The sequence below is a fragment of the Dermacentor andersoni genome, chromosome 2 (genome assembly GCF_023375885.2).
Source record: "Dermacentor andersoni chromosome 2, qqDerAnde1_hic_scaffold, whole genome shotgun sequence".
Lineage (NCBI taxonomy): Eukaryota > Metazoa > Arthropoda > Arachnida > Ixodida > Ixodidae > Dermacentor > Dermacentor andersoni.
The window spans coordinates 92,164,014-92,170,013 of record NC_092815.1 but is presented as its reverse complement, the minus strand read 5'-3'; the positions used below and the strand labels follow the sequence as shown (position 1 = coordinate 92,170,013).

General features: G+C 43.2%; 1 long non-coding RNA gene across 1 annotated transcript in view; it reads right to left on the bottom strand.

Moving 5' to 3' along the window:
* Window positions 1–1,584: 1,584 nt before the first annotated feature.
* LOC129387610 (uncharacterized) overlaps window positions 1,585–6,000 on the bottom strand; it is a 91,624-nt gene continuing 87,208 nt past the window's right edge. The window contains exon 3 of the long non-coding RNA XR_008614773.2: window positions 1,585–1,696. This is a non-coding gene — a long non-coding RNA (uncharacterized lncRNA). The remainder of the gene's footprint in view (window positions 1,697–6,000) is intronic.

The following is a 6,000-nucleotide window of genomic DNA, read 5'->3' as shown; positions in this document are numbered from 1 at the left end:
AGCACAGCGTTTTCCTTAGCAGAGCAGTCAATTGGCTGTTAGCGGACTCCAACAGGCTCGGCTTTCTTTCAAAGGTGAAATACAGGTGCACTGCGTTTTTCTGGGAGGTTCTTGTTGCTTGTTGCGCCTTCATCCCGTGAGTGACCTTGTTTGGGGGAAATTTGAAACGTTGCCAACTATGGTATCACCTGTTTCTCCACAAACAATAAATGGTCCTGTGATCGAAGGAAGACAACATGAGGTGATATCAAAATTCAACGCTCGGGTTTTACGTGCCAAAATCCATGATCTGATTATGAGGTATACTTCATAGTGAGGGACTTTGACTTTTCACTTTGACCACCCAGGGTTCTTTGACGTGCACACAATGCGCGGTACACATGCGTTTTTTGCATTTCACCCCCATCGAAATGTGGCCGCCACGACCGGGATTCGATCCCGCGCCCTCGGGCTTAGTAGAGCAACACCGTATAGCCACTACGCCACCACGGCGGTTATGAGGTGCTATAAAAAGAGCATTCCTGCAGTAACGCACATTTCTCAAACGTGCTTAAAGGGTCAATAAAAAAAACAGCTAATAAAAAATGATTAACAAAACGGCACGTTTTTCAATTTCTGCAAAAAGAACCCCCTCCCTCCAAAAAAAGAAACACAAACACACAAACCAATCAAATATAAAATAAATTTAAAACACACACACGCATGAGGATATGCTAATAGGTAGAAAATAATATAAGTTATTGAAGAATCTTATTAAGTATTCTAGAGCAGATCGTTGTATTACCCCTGCAATGCATAGCTATTGGTCTGTTCCTATTTTGTTCTGTTCAGCGCGAGATCGCGGCTTATAGCTTGTCAGTCAGCGGCGGCCCTGTTCAGAGATGCGTATCAAAAAGCGGTGCTCGTGTAACTTCATTCTCACGCGTGATAAAGATGACAAGGTAATCGAAACTGACCCAGAGTGCGTTGTTACACAATGTAGCATCGGGACGTAGACCAACGTCCCCTTGTTTAATTAATTGATAACACTGCAAGAGTAAGAAATAACGTGTCGAATAACTCGTCGAATAACGTGTACTAAACGTTTACTGTGGTTCAATATTTCATTGATGCACTTGCTAATAAAAAAAATGCGTATTTTTCGTCTCTGCAGGTTAACAAATGCGACTGATAGATGGAATGCTTATCATGCTGTTGCATCTGAATACATAAATGCCGTTTTCACCGCGAAACGCAACTTTTTCCAAGACACCCTGCATCGATTCCTGATTACTAACACGCGCAAATTCTGGTCCATCCTTAACGTGAAACCAAAACAAGGCATCATACTCAAATATAACCGCGGTGCTCTGGTTCCACCGAACCAATTTTACACATTATTAAATAACACATTTTCTTCATGTTTCTCAACAAATACTGCGGTTACCCTTCTCGGTGTACCTTGCCTAGACTTCCCATTGATGGATGATATCATCATTGACTGGGAAGGAATTTCCAAACTCATCGATAACTCTAAGATTTCATCCTCCGCAGGTGTTGACGATATTAACAACAAGCTGTTGAAAAGCAACAATACTTACTCTTCTCTTATGCTGTCAGAGATCCTTACACAACCTTTGCAGACTGGCCTGCTCCCCGATGACTGGAATGTGGGCAAGGTGGTTCCAGTGCTCAAGTCTGGCCATGGTTCACAGTCCTTCAAATTACAGACCAATATCATTAACATCCGTTCCACGCAAATAACTTGAACATATTATATATTCGGCCCTCGTCACTCACCTTGAATTCAATTCCTTTTTTAGAGATAATCAGCATGGTTTTCGAAGAAATTATTCTTGTGAGACACAGTTAATCGCTTAATATAGGGAAAATGAGACATCCACCCAATCGTAGCAATTGCTACAAAGGAAACCCATACGGCTTCCTCGAAAACAATAACCTCGCAGCTGAAGAAAAAAAGTCTCATTTTCTTTTTATTAATTACTTCCCTCCACCTAGCGGGTTGCTGCAGAACTATTAAGTTAATCGCATTTACTAATGACCTTTTTGCAGCTTTGGATCATTCCTCCGTCGTTGACTGTATATTCATTGATTTCACTAAAGCATTTGATGCCGTGTATCATCCTCTTCTGCTTTTTAAACTTAGTCAACTAAACATAAATGATGCCGTATTAAAATGGATTGAATGTTTTTTTTTTTTTCCCATGATCGCACTCAGTACGTGACACCAAATGACTATAACTCTAATCTTTCATCAGTAAGATCAGGTTTTCCTCAAGGATCTGTACTAGGAGCTCTCCTCTTTCTAATCTATATGAATGATCTTGCTGATCTCGTAACATTATTTATCAGGCTGTTCGCTGACGACTGTAGTACATACAGAGAAACTTCTACCCCATCTGATACTAATGTTCTTCAGTGTGACATTAACAGCGTTTTTGCATGGTGTGACACTTGGCTCACGAAACTTAATATATCCAAGTGCGAGGCAATGAAAGTAACACGAGTTCCTTCCAAAGTAACCCTCATCTCAATCATCACATCTCTCAATGGCTCTCCTTTATCCTTTATCTCTGTGTATAAATATATTGGCGTACAAATCAGCAGTGGCCTTTCATGGAAAACGCATATCGAACACATATCTAACAATGCTAATCGCAGGCTTGGTTTCCTTGGCGATACTTTTTCATTTGTTCCAGTCGCTTTAAAATTACTTTTGTACAAAACGGCCGTTCGGACTAAGATGCAGTATGCGTCTTACGTATGGGACCCTAATATAAAGTCGTTGATCAATATTCTGGCATATGTTCGGAATCGTTCAGCTCATTTTATTTTGACTGACTACTCTCGTGCATCTATAGTCACATTATGAAAAGAACGCTAGACCTTCCAGATCTTTCCATGAGGCGTCATCTTTCTCGGCTCTCCACTTCCACAAAATATATTACGCCTCCAAACGAATAACTCAAACAAAGTCTCTTCCCTGCTCCAAATTACGTATCATCCCGCATTGATCATAGATTCAAAGTAGGCATTCCAAGTTGCAGGACTAACTAGTATTTTAGGGTGGAAGCCTTTCTAGGCTCATGGTGAAGTTTGTGTCAGCAGACTCCTGACCGCCGGAGTGTCCGCCGAAGCGTCATCACGCCATATGAAGACAGATTAAAGACAGATTAAAGAATGAAAAATGATTGATAGTGACAGTTAGTGAATGATAACATTATAATAGAGGTTGGTGGAGGTTAATAATGACTAGTAATGACTAATGATGACTAATAATTAATTATTAAATTTTGATTAAATTATGGGGTTTTACGTGCCAAAACCACTTTCTGATTATGAGGCACGCCGTAGTGGAGGACTCCGGAAATTTTCACCACCTGGGGTTCTTTAACGTGCACCTAAATCTAAGTACACGGGTGTTTTCGCATTTCGCCCCCATCGAAATGCGGTCACCGTGACTAATAATGACTTGTAATGACTACTAATGACTCCGAAACGACCAATATGTCTAACGACGGCTTCTAATGACCACAATTGATTAGAAATGATTAGAAATATCTAGTAATGAGTAGTTGTGACTAAAATGACTACTAATGACTTGTAATGACTACTAATAACTACGAAATGACCAATATGTCTAATGACGAATTGTAACGAGTACACTTCATTAGGTATGACTAAAGATGCTTAGTAATGACCAGTAATGACTATTAATGACTGAAACGACTTGTAATTACTACTGATGACTATGATGTGACCAACATGTTACTTCGGTTGGCGTGTAACACCCCGGGCAAAAAGGATGCTTGAAAGACCCTGCTCAACGGAAACGTAGGATCATCATCATCATCATCAGCCTGGTTACGCCCACTGCCGGGCAAAGGCCTCTCCCATCCTTCTCCAACTGCCCCGGTCATGTACTAATTTTGGCCATGTTGACTCTCCTAACTTCCTAATCTCATCTGCCCACCTAACTTTCTGTCGCCCCCTGCTACGCTTCCCTTCCCTCGGAATCCAGTCCGTAACCCTTAATGACCATCGGTTATCTTCCCTCCTCATTACATGTCCTGCCCATGCCCTTTTTTTTTTCTTGATTTCAACTTGTCATTGATGTCATTAACGCGCGTTTGTTCCCTCACCCAATCTGCTCTTTTTTATCCCTTAATGTTACACCTATCATTCTTCTTTCCATAGCTCGTTGCGTCGTCCTCAATTTAAGTAGAACCCTTTTCGTAAGCCTCCAGGTTTCTGCGCCGTACGTGAGTACTGGTAAGACACAGCTGTTATAAACTTTTCTCTTGAGCGATAATGGCAACCTGCTGTTCATGATCTCAGAATGCCTGCCAAACGCAGCCCAGCCCATTCTTATTCTTCTGATTATTGTGCGAAGCATATTACTAGAGCTCAACGCAGCTCCTCAGGCGCGGCGGTGTCGCCTTCAATGACCTTTGACCGCATGCCATACCACGTGACACCGTGACGTCACGACAGAGGAGAAACGGGGCTCCAACTCGCGCCGTCGCTCGCGGCGTCGCGGCGGTATATAAGCAGCTGCGCTTGTTTCTAGGTGGCTTTGGCTCAACTCTTGCAAGATGAGCTGGGTGGGAATCGAACCAGGGTCTCCGGAGTGTGAGACGGAGACGCTACCACTGAGCCACGAGTACGATGCTTCAAAGCGGTACAAAAGCGCCTCTAGTGAATGCGGTGTTGCCTTAGAAACGAGCTGTTTCTAAGGCTCGGGCGTGCGTCGCTTGCTGAGGCGCACATTTCGTTGCCGCGCCGAACGCTGCGTTGCTCGACGCTCACGTCCAATGCGCGGCGCGTAGTTGCTGCGCCGTAGCCCATTGTCTTACACCCCTTGGCGGGTCGACGGGAACGCTGTCGCGTTCCACTCTTGAAGGCGAAGCAGAGTAACGCATGAGTTGTTTCTTCGTCTAGCCGAACCAAATATAGCCAAGCAACAGCAGTTCACCAGGCTAAACAGTGGTTCAACAACTAAAATAAAGGCTAGTATGCTTCGCATCCTGGGCTTAACGTTAGCTAAGCCACAGCCATTTTTTCACTCTCATGATCCGGATCAGCAGTCACTACCTGTCCTAAGTAGATGTATTCCCTTACCACTTCCCGTGCCTCGCTACCTATCGTAAACTGGTGTTCCCTTCCGAGACTGTTAAACATTACTTTAGTTTTCTGCAGATTAATTTTTAGTCCCACCCTTTTGCTCTGCATCTCCAGGTCAGTGAGCATGCATTGCAGTTGGTCCCCTGAGTTACTAAGCAAGGCAATATCATCAGCGAAGTGCAAGTTACTAAGGTATTCTCCATTTACTCTTATCCCCAATTCTTCCCAATCCAGGTCTCTGAATACCTCCTGTAAACATGCTGTGAATAGCATTGGAGAGATCGTATCTCCCTGCCTGACGCCTTTCTTTATAGGGATTTTGTTGCTTTCTTTATGGAGGACTACAGTGGCTGTGGAGCCGCTATAGATATCTTTCAGTATTTTTACGTACGGCTCGTCTACACCCTGATTCCGCAATGCCTCCATGACTGCTGAGGTTTCGACTGAATTAAACGCTTTCTCATAATCAATGAAAGCTATATATAATGGTTGGTTATATTCCGCACATTTCTCTATCACCTGATTGATAGTGTGAATATGATCTATTGTTGAGTAGCCTTTACGGAATCCTGCCTGGTCCTTTGGTTGACGGAAGTCTAAGGTGTTCCTGATTCTATTTGCAATTACCTTAGTAAATACTTTGTAGGCAACGGACAGTAAGATGATCGGTCTATAATTTTTCAAGTCTTTGGCGTCCCCTTTCTTATGGATTAGGATTATGTTAGCGTTCTTCCAAGATTCCGGTACGCTCGAGGTCATGAGGCATTGTGTATACAGGGTGGCCAGTTTTTCTAGAACAATCTGCCCACCGTCCTTCAACAAATCTGCTGTTACCTGATCCTCCCCAGCTGCCTTCCCCATTTGCATAGCTCCCAA